A 15,720-nucleotide genomic window follows, 5' to 3' on the forward strand; every position below is an offset into this window, starting at 1 on the left:
CCCATGTGCATAAGGCCTGAGCTGCAATCTCCCTGCTGGGGGTAACTCTGGCAGCTCTGGGACTGCCACAGCACCCGGCTCAAGGCAGAGATGCTGGGAGGGAAAACCCCGAAGTGGATCAGGCAGTCGGATGGTAATTCTGTCCTGCTGTGGAAGTGATGTCCTGCGACCTGATGTGCCGCCTTACTTAGGGCCAGGCCGATCCAGCCCTGTTTTTACAGCATTGCATCTGTGAACGTGCACAAATCACTGCAGCCCAGGCTGAACCTGCTCCAGATCAACCGCTCGACTTCAATTTATTTACTCTTTCATTTAACAAAGAAACACATTTGTATTTCTTCAAACCACTTTTGAAGCTATGACTCTTTTTCGCCAGGTTTTTCTTTTTAATTCCTTCCAAAAGGAAGCAAACATTTCTGTCTTGTCTGCTTTTCTTAGGTCCTGGTGTGGGTTGGGAGAATGTGCCCCTAAATAAAGAAGCTCAGTTACCACCAGAGGGGAATTCAAAAGCTATTTTAAAGAACATGCAAGTGAGGAGAATGTTACGACTGTCGCTGCCCGAAGTCTCCACTCCGCCCTCCTTACCTCTTTGGCGACTCCTCCCGCGGTTGATGGATGTCTGGCTGCCGCAGCGCCTGCCTGCCGTCCTCTCCGGCGTCCTGCCATGTTGTTCAGCTGCCATAGGGCGCGCGCTGCACGGCCCTGCTTCTTATTATTTCTTTAGGGTGAACCTCGGGGGCGTCCCCCTGTGATGACGTCACGCATCCCGGATACAAAAGCCTACTCTGTTTGCTAGCTAATCGAGTTAGCAAGGGAATCCTTATGGATGGGATTCGCTCTCCGTACCTAGCTACTCTGCCTCTCCTTAATTGGACTTACTCTATCGGGGTACCCGCTCCTCGGGGGCCTCTCTCTTCTCTTTCAGGTCGCTGTCTGGAACCGGTACTCGCTCCTCGAGGGCCCATGTTCCTGGACTCGCTGCCTGAGCTCACTTCTGCTTGGAAGAAACCGCTGCGTTCACCATCAGTGAGTTATCAACTTATTTCCTCAGAGCTGTTCCCTCGAACCAGGTACTCGCTCCTCGAGGGCCTGCCTCTATTCCAGCTTCTGTGTTACCTTCCGGGAGAAACTGCTGTGTGAGTAACTTTACCAACGAGGCTCTATACCAGAACCCTGTGTATGCTCCACTGTACTCACTATCTCAGTTTTCTCCACTACAGCACAGCCATAGAGGGAATCGCTGTTCCAGTGTCCTGAGGGACTATAAGCCCAGCCGGGCTTCATCTCTACTCACTACTGCCACCTCTGGTGGCTTCTCAACTCTGTTTAATAAAAGAATTCTGTGTTATGTGTCCTAAAGCTGAGCCTGACCTGTGGCCCCTCACGGGACTTCCCCCATGGGCGTGGTCATCTGCCACAGTGTCCAAGGGTCCACCCAAAACCTTACAAACAATAGCACACTTTTAGGAGACATCGCCTCATCTATCACTAAAGAGTAGGCAGAAAGACTGACTACCCTGCAAAAGCAGGAGGGGGAAAGCAGTCAAGTACACAGCTTTCAAAAATTGTCTTTACCCCTGAATACTCAAAAAGGGGGCAGGGGAACAGATCCATCCCAATGTCACCAGTTTGTAAAGGGTGCACCCTGTCCCGAACAAAACAATTGTGTGGAAAAAAATAATCAGGAAAATGAAGAGGTCCCTCTTGATGGTGGATCTGGCCAGATGATAAACCAAATAGATGAGCCCTGCAGTGTGTGGAGGGTCTCTCTCTCCTGGGGAGCTTCCCCAAATAGTTTACTTGGTACCAAGCCGAAAGTGGGCCAGGTTTCAGTCTCTTACAGAAAGACCGTAGTCCCTCAGCTTCTCTTTCCCTGCCCTGTCTTGTGTGGCTGTGGCAATGGTTTATGCTTGACTTCGACTGAAAGGCTGAAGCAGTTAAGATGAGATACTGAATTTGTGACAAAAGGCAAGAAAATAAACCTTTTCCCTCCTCTGCTAAGATACTCTTTGTGCAAAGTTTAGATTACTTAACTCTGTCTCTTAGGAAGGTGATTCAGCCATGTGCTCCTTGGCCTGGATAGCTCTGGAAAGGAAGTCTCTCAGTATCTCAGCTCCTGGCTCCTCTGTCCTTTATTGGGATTTTACATGTAGCTTGGCTATGAAGTAAAAACAGCAGTCTGTCTTTCTATTTCTTCAGAGTGCAGACTTCTGCCTCTCACTCTCCGTAATTAGCTTTCCAGGAGAAAAACTGATTGTGGGGCTGCCAGCTGCACTTTTCTCTTCCTGTCTCCTGGCTCCAACTCCTGGCCATCCCTGCCCTTCACACACACACAGAGCCAGCCAATATGCATCTTTTCTTCCTGAAATGGTCCCCCAGCATTCCTTTGGCTTCTTCCTCTGCTGGCTATGTAGTGCAGTTCTCTGGGCAGGCTGAACAGCACCACCCTTTTCCCAACTTGTTAGCACTGTGAGTGCTGGATGCTGGCTCTTGCAGTACATTTGTCATTCACAGGTGAGCACACAGGGGTTTTGTCATATTTTTATCTTCCTTCACCTTGGCTATGGTGACTTGCAGTCTCTGCAGTTTGGAAAACCCTTTTTTAACGAGTCCAAATCACATCACTCAGATGCAAACACAGCTTGGTCCACATTGTAAGGTTCCAACACGGTAAGCTCGTGGGGGCAGGAACCTGGTTTATAGTAGCTCGTTACACATAAATGGGATAAATTGGGCAGATTGCATGGGCAAATTTGTCCTTATCTGCTGCCATCTAGCAGGGTCCGACTCACTGTGGTTTTTTTCCCATAGACACAGAATGAGAGAAAGCCTTAGTGAATCCGACTCCTAATATATGTCACCCGGTTCTGATTAATCTGTTGTAGGACTGACCTGTATGCTTGTGAGATCATAATTGTGGACGGTCATTTAGTGGAAATGAAACAGGAAATGTTAACATTTTCAGTTTCACTTCATTTGTGAAAGGAAACAAAAGAACGAAAAGAATTTCGTTTGCTTTCATTTGTATCATTTAAAACATGTTTCTGCCACTGCAGCAAAAGACTCCTAAACAATGCCAGGGCCTTACACCCTGTTCTCCTTTCTTCAAGGGACAGGATTGACCCTGCCCAGCGAGTGGGAAGCTTAGGCCGAGGCTGCAGCCATTTTCCCTTTCTTCGCCGCGGATGGCGCCATTCGTGCCCCGTGAAGAAAGGAAATTATAGCGAGAGGGTTCGGTGGGAGGACTGGATTTTTCTCTGTCCGGCCTGACATTTATTTATTTATTTATTTATTTAATATACCGACATTCGATCGAGATATCACATCGGTTTCCAGATAACTAAAGGAATAGGGTGATAACAGCCCTATTTTACATTATAACATGGTATTAAATAGATATAAGAATATTTTACATTATAACATGGTAATAAATATAACAAGAATATTTTACATTTTACATTATAACATGGTAATAAATATAACAAGTTGTAACAGAACTAACAGGAGTACATGGAACATTAGACTATAGTATATATCTTTGTTTCTTTTGTTTGAAATAAAAAGACAAAAACAAACAAGAAAAGAAACAAAAGAATGAAACAAAAAAAAACAAATGAAATGGAAAAAAAATGTCTGTGCATGCCCATTTAATTTGAAGCCCGGGAAACGGAAAGCAATCATTCACATGTGGATACGATAACGCCCTGGCGCAGCTTTCTGTGAAACGTTGCCAGCGTCGGCGTTTCCTATGTCTCAGCGTCCACAGGCAACTTCGGTGCCGATTTAAAGAGCAGGAAAATTCCTCTTCTAAGATAAGTAATTTTGACGCCAGTAAGGCAACTTCTACGGTGCCGAGAAGATTGTGAAGAGTATTGCATTTCTGGTAACTTAGCCCAGTACCGATGAGAATGTGATTCAAACTGGTTATTGTTCCGGGGCAATTATAAAGCGATAAAAGATTGCAATACAGGTTAAGATACACAGTATATTGTGGAACAAAGTCTTTGAAAAGCCGATTCAGTTTTCCCACCGGCCCCAATTTGCGATATGGCACAAGCTAGACCTGGACATTAAGAATCCATTAAAAACAGTGCAGTGTATAAACTTTTAACAAAAAATCCAAAATAAAATTCCAAAAAAATATATCTTTTGAATAAAAGAAGACTTTATTGGAAAGAGGTCTTAGACCTATGATTGCAACAACTGGTTTAATTTCTGATAAATCTATTCAGACACATACCAGTGCTGAGGTCTTTTCCTCTCCTTAAAATCAATTGTTCCTTCCAAAATAGTCTTTTTTGCAATAAGATTAGACACCGGCCATTTTCTTACACTGGTGGTTCCTAATAATAAGCAGCCCAGGAGTGAGGATGAAGGGCAATATTTTCTGTAAGTTGGGTGCTAATAGACTGTGAATAGCATCACCTAAACAACATTTTTTGGGCAATGGATTGCTTTTGAAACCCACAAGTCCTAGAACATGGCCTGGGTGCCTGTGGATGGTTCTAGATTATCTTTTGATTCCAAGCCATCTCTGGATAAAGCTTCAGTTAATGGAAACATGGAAAGAAATATAGAAACTCGACAGTTATAGAAGTATAGTGAAAGGAGTATACTACCGTCCACCTGGACAAAATGATCAGACAGATGATGAAATGCTAAGAGAAATCAGGGAAGCAAACCAATTTGGCAGTGCAATAATAATGGGAGATTTCAATTACCCAAACAAAACCGAAGCAAAAGAACCTTGCACATACGCAAGTAGCAGAGTACACTGGTGCAGGATAAATTATATCACCACCAAAAATTCCACAAAAGCTTTTATTGCGATTCAAAGCAAAGGCAGGTGAAACAATGTTGTAGTGGCGGCAACTCCATGAATTAAAAAGCACATAATTTAGAGCGATCCCCCGACACGGACCGTGTTTCGCTAGGCTGCATCGGGAGGGACCAGCATGTACATTAAAGTCTTCTCAGATGTACAATGGAGCTCCATTGTACATCTGAGAAGACTTTAATGTACATACTGGTCCCTCCCGATGCAGCCTAGCGAAACACGGTCCGTGTCGGGGGATCGCTCTAAATTATGTGCTTTTTAATTCATGGCGTTGCCGCCACTACAACATTGTTTCACCTGCCTTTGCTTTGAATCGCAATAAAAGCTTTTGTGGAATTTTTGGTGGTGATATAATTTATCCTGCACCAGATTTCAATTACCCCAATATTGACTGGGTAAATGTAACATCAGGACTTGCTAGAGATATAAAGTTCCTGGATGTAATAAATGATTGTTTCATGGAGCAATTGGTTCAGGAACCAACAAGAGAGGGAGCTATTTTAGATTTAATTCTTAGTGGAACACAGGATTTGGTGAGAGAGGTAACGGTGGTGGGGCCACTTGGCAACAGTGATCATAACATGATCAAATTTAAACTAATAACTGGTAGGGGGACAATAAGTAAATCTGCAGCTCTAACACTAAACTTTCAAAAGGGAAACTTTGATAAAATGAGGAAAATAGTCAGAAAAAAACTGAAAGGTGCAGCTGCAAAGGTTAAAAGTGTTCAACAGGCTTGGACATTGTTTAAAAATACAATCCTAGAGGCGCAGTCCATATGTATTCCACACATTAAGAAAGGTGGAAGGAAGGCAAAACGATTACCGTCATGGTTAAAAGGTGAGGTGAAAGAGGCTATTTTAGCCAAAAAATCATCCTTCAAAAATTGGAAGAAAGATCCATCTGAAGAAAATAGGATAAAACATAAGCATTGTCAAGTTAAGTGTAAAACATTGATAAAACAAGCGAAGAGAGAATTTGAAATGAAGTTGGCCATAGAGGCAAAAACTCATAATAAAAACTTTTTTAAATATATCCAAAGCAAGAAACCTGTGAGGGAGTCGGTTGGACCATTAGATGACCGAGGGGTTAAAGGGGCTCTTAGGGAAGATAAGGCCATTGCAGAAAGACTAAATGAATTCTTTGCTTCCGTGTTTACTAGTGAGGATGTTGGGGAGATACCAGTTCCGGAGTTGGTTTTCAGGGGTGATGAGTCAGACGAACTGAACGAAATCACTGTCAACCTGGAAGATGTAGTAGGCCAGATTGACAAACTAAAGAGTAGCAAGTCACCTGGACCGGATGGTATGCATCCCAGGGTACTAAAGGAACTCAAAAATGAAATTTCTGACCTATTAGTTAAAATTTGTAACCTATCATTAAAATCATCCATTGTACCTGAAGACTGGAGGGTGGCCAATGTAACCCCAATATTTAAAAAAGGCTCCAGGGGTGATCCGGGTAACTATAGACCAGTGAGCCTAACTTCAGTGCCGGGAAAAATAGTGGAAACTATCCTCAAGATCAAAATTGTAGAGCATATAGAAAGACATGATTTAATGGGACACAGTCAACATGGATTTACCCAAGGGAAGTCTTGCCTAACAAACCTGCTTCATTTTTTTGAAGGGGTTAATAAACATGTGGATAAAGGTGAACCGGTAGATGTAGTGTATTTGGATTTTCAGAAGGCGTTTGACAAAGTCCCTCATGAGAGGCTTCTACGAAAACTAAAAAGTCATGGGATAGGAGGCGATGTCCTTTCGTGGATTACAAACTGGTTAAAAGACAGGAAACAGAGAGTAGGACTAAATGGTCAATTTTCTCAGTGGAAAAGGGTAAACAGTGGAGTGCCTCAGGGATCTGTACTTGGACCGGTGCTTTTCAATATATATATCAATGATCTGGAAAGGAATACGATGAGTGACGTTATCAAATTTGCAGATGATACAAAATTATTCAGAGTAGTTAAATCACAAGCAGACTGTGATACATTACAGGAGGACCTTGCAAGACTGGAAGATTGGGCATCCAAATGGCAGATGAAATTTAATGTGGACAAGTGCAAGGTGTTGCATATAGGGAAAAATAACCCTAGCTGTAGTTACACGATGTTAGGTTCCATATTAGGAGCTACCACCCAAGAAAGAGATCTAGGCGTCATAGTAGATAATACATTGAAATCGTCAGCTCAGTGTGCTGCAGCAGTCAAAAAAGCAAATAAAATGTTAGGAATTATTAGGAAGGGAATGGTTAATAAAACGGAAAATGTCATAATGCCTCTATATCGCTCCATGGTGAGACCACACCTTGAATACTGTGTACAATTCTGGTCGCCGTATCTCAAAAAAGATATAGTTGCAATGGAGAAGGTACAGAGAAGGGCAACCAAAATGATAAAGGGGATGGAACAGCTCCCCTATGAGGAAAGGCTGAAGAGGTTAGGGCTGTTCAGCTTGGAGAAGAGACGGCTGAGGGGGGATATCATAGAGGTCTTTAAGATCATGAGAGGTCTTGAATGAGTAGATGTGACTCGGTTATTTACACTTTCGAATAATAGAAGGACTAGGGGGCATTCCATGAAGTTAGCAAGTAGCACATTTAAGACTAATCGGAGAAAATTCTTTTTCACTCAACGCACAATAAATCTCTGGAATTTGTTGCCAGAGGATGTGGTTAGTGCAGTTAGTGTAGCTGGGTTCAAAAAAGGTTTGGATAAGTTCTTGGAAGAGAAGTCCATTAACTGCTATTAATCAAGTTTACTTAGGGAATAGTCACTGCTATTAATTGCATCAGTAGCATGGGATCTTCTAGGTGTTTGGGTAATTGCCAGGTTCTTGTGGCCTGGTTTGGCCTCTGTTGGAAACAGGATGCTGGGCTTGATGGACCCTTGGTCTGACCCAGCATGGCAATTTCTTATGTTCTTATGTTCTTATGTTCAATATTGACTGGGTAAATGTAACATCAGGACTTGCTAGAGACAAAGTTCCTGGATGTAATAAATGACTGCTTCATGGAGCAATTGGTTCAGGAACCAACAAGAGAGGGAGCTATTTTAGATCTAATTCTTAGTGGAACGCAGGATTTGGTGAGAGAGATATTTATTTATTTAAAAACCTTTCTATACCGTCGCTAAGTTATATACCATCGCAACGGTTTACAAATAGGCACATAGACTAAGGTAAGTAAATGTAGGATATCGTACATTCTAACAGGTGCCAATAAAGTTCGGTTACAATTTCATAAATAAAATCATTATTTGAGTAATGTTGGTCAAGTCCAGGTATATTATTGAGTTACTATCTCTTTGAGATATTACTTCTTAAATGTAGGATTGAGTAAATTCATTCTCATCTGCATTACCCTGTACTTTCATTCTCTACCCTCCACACTCTTTAGTGAAGGCTTTTTTAAAGAGCCATGTTTTTAGATTTTTCTTAAAAGTTTTGAGATTATTCTGTAATCTGAGTTCGGGTGGCATCGTGTTCCATAGTATGGGCCCAGCCAATGATAAAGCCCTTTCTCTCATTTGGGTTAATTTTGCTGACTTTACTGAAGGGATTGTTAGTAGTGCTTTGTTTGCTGAGCGGAGGTTTCTTTGTGGAACGTGTACTCGTAAGGCTGTGTTTAGCCAGTCTGCTTCTTTATCATATATTAGTTTGTGTATGGTGCATAAGGCTTTGGATTTTATCCTGTATTCGATGGGTAACCAATGTAAGTCTGCTAGAGTTTCGGTTATATGGTCCCTCCTCTTTTTTCCCGTTAGTATTCTGGCTGCAGTATTTTGAAGTATCTGGAGTGGTCTTATCAATGTGCTTGGGAGTCCTAGTAAGAGTGCGTTGCAGTAGTCAGTGCTAGAAAAGATAAGTGTTCGCAATACTGTTCTGAAGTGGGCAGGTGTGAGTAATGGTTTCAATCTTCTGAGGACCATAAGTTTTGCGTAGCCTTCTCTTACTTTTATAGATATTTATTTTATTTATTTATTTATTTCCGATTTTTATATACCGGCATTCGAGACAGCAGTCACATCATGCTGGTTCACATAGAACATGGGTGCATAGTAAACATAGTGAACATAGTAAACATAACTATAACGATGGTGCTGAAAAGGCAGTTACATATAACAGGGTGATAAGAACTTGGCTGAGAAGGAAGAGAAAGGACAGGTTATTAATTCATGGATATGTGTTGCTTCAGGTTGATTTCTGGGTCCATTATTACTCCCAGATTCCTTACTTTTTTGGCTAGCTCAATTTTTTGGTTATTTCTTAGGGTTATCAGTGTTTGAATGATTTTAGTTTGTTTTCTCTCAAGGTAAAGGAATTCAGTTTTGTCAATGTTGATAACCAGTTCCATCTGGTTTAGTAGTTGTTTAATTATGTCTAGGTACATGTTAGCTAGACTTAATGTTTTTTCAATTGTGTTGTCTATTGGTAGAATTAATTGAATGTCGTCTGCGTAAATGTAATGTATTATCCCTAGGCCTGCCAGCAAATGACATAAGGGTAGCATATATATGTTAAAGAGGGTAGCAGACAGCGCTGAACCCTGAGGTACTCCTGTTTCAAGTTTAAATTTTTCTGATAATGTGTTTTTTATAATGGTGGTGGGGCCACTTGGTAACAATGATCATAACATGATCAAATTTAAACTAATGGAAGGGGGACAATAAGTAAATCTGCTGCTCTAACACTAAACTTTCAAAAGGGAAACTTTGATAAAATGAGGAAAATAGAAAAAAACTGAAAGGTGCAGCTGCAAAGGTTAAAAGTGTTCAACAGGCATGGACATTGTTTAAAAATACGATCCTAGAGGCTCAGTCCATATGTATTCCACACATTAAGAAAGGTGGAAGGAAGGCAAAACGATTACTTTCATGGTTAAAAGGTGAGGTGAAAGAGCTATTTTAGCCAAAAAAATATCCTTCAAAAATTGGAAGAAGGATCCATCTGAAGAAAATAGGAAAAAGCATAAGCATTGTCAAATTAAATGTAAAACATTGATAAGATAGGCGGAAAATTTGAAATGAAGTTGTCCATAGAGGAAAAAGTTCATAATAAAAACTTTTAAAAAATATATCTGAAGCAAGAAACCTGTGAGGGAGTCAGTTGGACCGTTAGATGACCAAGGGGTTAAAAGGGCTCTTAGGGAAGATAAGGCCATTGCAGAAAGACTAAATTAATTCTTTGCTTCTGTGTTTACTAATGAGGATGCTGGGGAGATACCAGTTCCAGAGATGGTTTTCAGGGGTGATGAGTCAGATGAACTGAACCAAATCACTGTGAACGTGGAAGATGTAATATGCTAGATTGACAAACTATAGAGTAGCAAATCACCTGGACCAGATGGTATGCACCTAGGGTACTGAAGGAACTAAAAAAATGAAATTTCAGATCTATAAGTTAAAATTTGTAACCTATCATTAAAATCATCCATTGTAGCTGAAGACTGGAGGGTGGCCAATGTAACCCCAATATTTAAAAAGGGCTCCAGGGGTGATCTGGGAAATTATAAACTGGTGAGCCTGTCTTCAGTGCTGGGAAAAATAGTGGAAACTATTCTAAATATCAAAATCACAGAACATATAGAAAGACATGGTTTAATGAGTCACAGCCAGCATGGATTTACCCAAGGCAAGTCTTGCCTCACAAATCTGCTTCATTTTTTTTGAAGGGGTTAATAAACATGTGAATCTCCTTTCCATTGAAAAGTGCTCACCCTCCTGTGCATTGAAACCTTTGAGATATTTGAATGCCTCTATCATATCTCCCCTATCTCGCCTTTCCTCCAGGGTGTACAGGTTTAGATCTGTGAGTCTATCCCCGTGTGCTTTAGAACGAAGACCACTGCCCATTTTAGTAGCCCCCTCTGGAGCGACTCCATCCTGTTTATATCATCTGGAAGGTGGGGTCTCCAGAACTGTACTCAGTATTCCCAGTGAGGTCTCACCAGGGACCTGTACAGGGGCAGTGTCGCCTCCCTTTCTCTGCTGACCCTTCCTCTCCCCATGCAGCTGAGCATCTTTCTGGCTTTTACCATCGCTTTATCCACCTGTTTGGCCATTTTAAGATCATCAGATACAATCACCCCCAGATCCCGCTCTTCCTTTGTGCTTAGAAGAATTTCACCTCCATTACTGAACCTTTCCCTTGGTTTCTTGCTTCCTAAATGCCTTACTCTGCATTTTTAGCATTAAATCTTAGCTGCCAGACTAAGAGCAGTGTGTGCTAGAGCCTCATGTTTTCCACACTTTCATGGCTGCCATCCAGTTAACGATTTTGGTATCATCGGCAAAAAGACAAACCTTTCCTGACAATCACTGTGTTATGTCATTCACAGAAATGTTGAAAAGAACCGGTCCAAGGACCATTCCCTGAGGCACAGCACTGGTAACATCCCCTCCTCAGAGAAAACTCCATTTACCACTCCCCTTTGTCACCTCCCACTCACCCAATTTTTAACCCCGTCAGTCACTCCAGGAGCCATACCAAGGGTGCACAATTTATTTAAAAGTCTTCTGTGTGGAACTGTGTATTTCTGAAATCCAAATACACTGGGGTGAATATTCAAAGCTGTCCGTGTAAGTAACTTAGCCAATTAGAACTTATCCAGCAGCACGGCGAAGCGCTGAATATATACATATTTATTTATTTATTTATTTGATGTTTTTCTTAGCCGACATTCATCAGAGACATCATGCCGGTTTACATGTAACAGGGGAGAACGAAGTAGGAAAAGAACAGTTACAAAAAAACAGGGTAATGAGGAACCGGGAAGTGCATAAGGAGAGCATTAGGCATGGAGGAAATATAGAAACTTATATACACAATATGTATCCCAAACTTAAGTTGGGATGTAAAAGCACAAGCAGCCAGGGGCATGTAAAATGTATAGGAAAATTATATACACAATATGTTTCCCAATTTTAGGTGGGAATGTGGCAGCACAGAAAGCATAGTTGATGCTTTACACAAATGAATGTATCCAGGGTTAACTGGGGGAAGGCTGTAGAAAGGGAGAGGACTCTGTGAAGAGCAGGTTAGGTTGACAGATGGAGTTGGATTGGCAGGTTAATGGTAGGGTAGGCTTGCTTAAATAGCCATGTTTTGAGTTTTGTTTTGAATTTCTGCACACTGCTCCAGTCTGAGTTCAGGTGTGAGTTCCAAACATAAGGGCCGGTTATGGAAATGGCATGCTCTTTTGTGGATTTGAGGTGTATATGTTTCGGGGAGGGTGTGTGGAGAGAACCTTTGTATGAGGATCTGGTGGGTCTGTTTGAGGCGTGGAAGAGTATCGTATCTTTCATACAGTGCATGTTTTGGATGTGGAGGGTTTTATGTATTAAAATGAGTGTCTTGTAAGTTATGCATTGTGAATGGGGAGCCAATGCAGACCTTTGAGTATAGGTCACATTTATGAGAGTTTTTGAGAATTCTCACAGCTGCGTTTTGTAGGAGTTGGAGAGGTTTAATTGTGGCTTTGGGTAGACCAAGAAGGAGGGAGTTGCAGTAGTCTATTTTGGACATGATGGTGGCTTGCAGAACTGTACGGAGGTCACTAAGGTAGAGGAGGGGTCTGAGTTTTTAAGGTATTGAGTTTAAAGAAGCAATCTTTCATAGTTGAGCCGATGAATTTTTGTAGGTTGAGGCATTTATCTATTATGACGCCTAGATCTCGAGCTTGAAGTAAGAAGGAGGTGCTAGTGGGGGGGTTGCTAGGGGGGGGGGGGGTGCTAGTGGAATGGTTCAGAGGAGAGATTATGAGTAGTTCAGTTTTAGAGGAGTTGAGGGCCAGGTTTAGAGAGGTGAGGAGGCTATTTATAGATGAAAGTGTGTTTTCCCATCTTTCTATGGTGGAGGTAAGGGAATCAGTGATGGGAATGAGTATTTGCACATTATCCGCATACATGAAGTGTGTGAGGTCAAGGTCAGAGAGGAGTTGGCAGAGGGGAAGTAAAGATATATTGAAAAGGGTGGAGGACAGTGAGGATCCTTGTGGTACACCACTGGAGAGGTGGATAGGTTTCGATTCATGGTCATCAATTTTTATTTTGCAGAGTCTGTTGGTAAGGTAGGATTTGAACCATAGAAAGGGGGTGCCAGTGATGCCAATTTAACCGAGTTAGGAGTTAGGAGTCCCTGGCTAAGTTTAGACCTGCTCTACGGTGCATCTAAGCTTACACGTATACTTATGTGGGTAACTCTGAATATCGGCATAAGTTATACGGCTAACTCGCTCTGCCCCGATCCACTCAGTACACGCCTACTTTATGTGCGTGCACTGAGTGGCTGAACGTAGGAAGATATTCAACAAGCACTAGCTAGCTGCATAAGTCCCACTTATCTGGCTAAATAGCGCTGAACTTCTTTGAATATCAGATCCATTATGCCTAGCGCTCTCCTTGATCCAACTCTCTGGTCACCCAATCAAATGAATGTGAATTCTTACACAAATCTACCTTAAGACTCTGTGCATGTCAGAATTCAATTCTTCTTCCCGAGAACGCTGTATGAGAATCCAGCACTTCATTTTTAATTTGCACCATATCTCCTAGAGCAGTGTTGCCCAACATTTACACACCCAAGGCTCACCTACATTAACAAAAATATCGTACGGCACCCCAACCTGCAGCGGGCCGGCAGTGCAGACTTGGAGAGCACTCGTATGGTGAAAAGAAGCCTAGGGGAAGCCCTGAGAGCCGCACCAGCCTTTCTTCCAAGCTTTAAAAGAAGGGGAAGAGGAGACGGAGACGCCCATGAACCCTTCACAGTCACCCTCTATATACAAGTGCAGAAGAAGGGAGAAGTCTGTGATGTGCAGGCTGCCGCATGTGGATACCAGAGCTCCTCCACTGCCAGCAGTCAGAGTGGGTCACATCCAGCGCTCAGTGCACCCGCTCCCTTTCTCACTCGGTCTGGCAGCCCTGCCTGCCTCCAGCTCCCAGCCTGTGCTGTGTTTCAGCTAAGTCCCAAGGCCACCAGAACCCAAGGGCTCAGCCTGCGGGGCAGGCGGCAGGTACAGGCAGAAGACCGAGTCCGACCCTTGCCCCTGTAGGAGTAATCCCTGATCCCAGCCTGCCTGACCATGACACAATATACTAACAGTTTGTGCACAGTCGTTTTAGTTTCATCTACATCTGTCTTAAATCTTCAGATATCTTCATTTCTTAACTGTGCCTTGGCTTCTGATTCTATAACCTCTGCAATTTAATGCCTCATTTCCTGGGCTTTTCAAGTCAATGCAGCTCTGATATAAACGGATGAATTCCTGTACAAACCAAGAGACATTGTTCGCTCACAAAAACAAACAGGTTTTTGTCCAGCCTAATATGCTCAACCTTTGTGTTTTCCCAACAGGCATTGCAAATGTGTTGGTATCTACATTTTGTCAACAGCTGTGTATTTGCACTTTGTAGAGTTACTCCTGGACTGGAAAATCTGCTTCCTCAGGTAATGGGGCAATGTAGGAGCCCTGAACGCTTACCCTTCAAAGATGTGATCTCAAATTCTGTATTTTGTTTTTAATAGTATTATTTTTGGTGGACTAGCGTACTACTTTGTTTCTCCTGCTATGAAATGAACAACATTGGAAAGTGGCTGAAATCTCACTTAACTGGTGTGTAGAGCACTGGTGGGCAGCTTTGTCCCCGAGAAAACTTATTGATATGCTGCGGGACCTTTAAATCAGACCAATGTAAGAATTATCCAGCGATGATGATGTACATGACGTGTGACATTAAGGGGAAAAGAAGGAAGCATCTTTATCTATCTATGTATGTGTTTCATAGTTTTTATAAAGCCACCCAAGGTGGTGAACACTAGTACACACTAAATGAACACAAAACATCATAAAAAAAACATTAACAATCTTAAAAACAAAGACCACAAAATGTAGCAGCTCAGCAGCCCAAAGATGCCTTTCATATCTGCCACCATCCTTCCAGTAATTACTGCTTCTTCAGCCTTCCTCTCAATTACCCTCGTGGGGCTCTCAAAAGCTCCTGCACAATAGGAATGTTTTTGGTTTATTTGTTTTCTTTCTTTTCATTTAATAAAAAAAACAAAAACAAACTAAAGAAATTAACAAAACAAAACTGAGCTAAATAAATGTTGAGTCCACAACAACAACAACAAAAACCAAACTCCGTTCTCAAGCCCTTCCCCCGTTCCTCCTCCGTCGCTGAAAATGTCTCGGTGGGGCAGAAGCGGTCTCTGGTCCCTCCGAGGCACGCTGTCGGGATCGTTTGTGGTAAAAAGTTGCACTGCCCGCGCGCAGGCTGGCGCTCCCTTCTATGATAAAAATGAAGAATGGCGCCAGCCTTGCTCTGGCAGGAGTGAGCAGGGATCGTTCCTGCCCCGTGAAGATGTTTTAGCTCTTTGACGGTGGTGACAGCATTCATTTAAAAAAACCCAAAACAAAACAAAGCAAACAAAATTTCATTCATTTTTCTTTTGTCTCATTTTGAAAACCTTTATGGCAGAAAAGGACCAAATGGTCCATCCAGCCTGCCCAGCAAGCTTCCCATGGCAGTATCTGCCGCGTCGTGCAGGTTACCCCCATGTTTCTCTTAAGGGTGGCAACTGCCGCTCCGTACAGTTATTCTCAAGCCTTAGTGTAACCCATAAAATATTTACTACTAGCAACATTTCTACTGGGTGAGGAGCCTTCTGGAAAATTCAGACGATGCTGCTCGACGTGCTTTGCTTATGGACTTGGCGGTAGAAGCAGTCCTGGGCTTTTTCACTTATGTCTGCGGATCAGTACCCCGGGCCGTAAAAGTCAGGACCCGGGATTGCTTGTTGTCTGAATCCAATTCTTCTTCCCCTGCCATCAAAGTGGAGAAGGCTTATTGCTTAAGGCTTATTGTTAGGGGTGGTTACGGC

The sequence above is a fragment of the Rhinatrema bivittatum genome, chromosome 4 (assembly GCF_901001135.1).
Source record: "Rhinatrema bivittatum chromosome 4, aRhiBiv1.1, whole genome shotgun sequence".
Lineage (NCBI taxonomy): Eukaryota > Metazoa > Chordata > Amphibia > Gymnophiona > Rhinatrematidae > Rhinatrema > Rhinatrema bivittatum.